This window comes from Micropterus dolomieu, unplaced genomic scaffold, assembly GCF_021292245.1.
Source record: "Micropterus dolomieu isolate WLL.071019.BEF.003 ecotype Adirondacks unplaced genomic scaffold, ASM2129224v1 contig_4532, whole genome shotgun sequence".
Classification (NCBI taxonomy): Eukaryota; Metazoa; Chordata; class Actinopteri; order Centrarchiformes; family Centrarchidae; genus Micropterus; species Micropterus dolomieu.
Window position 1 is genome coordinate 1 of NW_025733522.1, and position 722 is coordinate 722.

Genomic DNA, 722 nt, shown 5'->3' on the forward strand with positions numbered 1-722 from the left:
GCTTACAGCACCGGGTATTCCCAGGCTGTCACCCGTCCAAGTACTAACCAGGCCCTGCTCTGTTTAGCTTCCGAGATCGGACGAGATCGGGCGCTCCCAGAGCGGTGTGGCCGTAAGCCACTCAGGCGCCCCCAAACGGCCCTTCAAAAGATGTTCTACGGCTAATTGACAAAAAACGTATTCTGCCCATAATGTCCAAGGTGCTCCAGAGTCACTTGGAATCCACAGGCACTGATTCCTGGATAAACATCCAGGAACCGGGACACCGTTCATGCTGGCAGTCCACAGACAGGAATAGGCACCCGTTCCCGGGTATGGGTACAGCGACAAGGCCAACTTCAGCCGGAGGTCCTCACTCACAAACAGACGCTCATTCCTGGGTGGACATTCATGAAAAAGATCCAGTCCGCCTGGAAGTCCCTAGCCAGGATCAGACGCTCTCCCGTCCAAGTCCTAAGCAGGCCCTGCCAAGCCTGGCTTCCGAGATCAGGCGAGATCGGGAAGTCTCAGGCCGGAATGGCTGTAATCTGCCTTTGCACACCCCAGAAGGGCCTTCAAAACACGATGTAACATTTACACAGCACTGTGTACAGGATAGGAAGAAAAAGAAGAAGCAGCAGCAGCGCCCCCTGCTGTTTCCTAAAGAGACGTTCAAAAGATCTCCTTTCACCGAAGCGCCCTCTGCCGTTTTTCGAAGGCGAAGCGAAAAAGGCTAAGAGCAC

The 722-nt window shown here is 54.4% G+C and overlaps 1 pseudogene; it reads right to left on the reverse strand.

The window, feature by feature from the left end:
* LOC123964667 lies at positions 1 to 118 on the reverse strand (annotated as a pseudogene; the record flags this gene model as incomplete).
* Between the last annotated feature and the right edge of the window lie 604 nt (positions 119 to 722).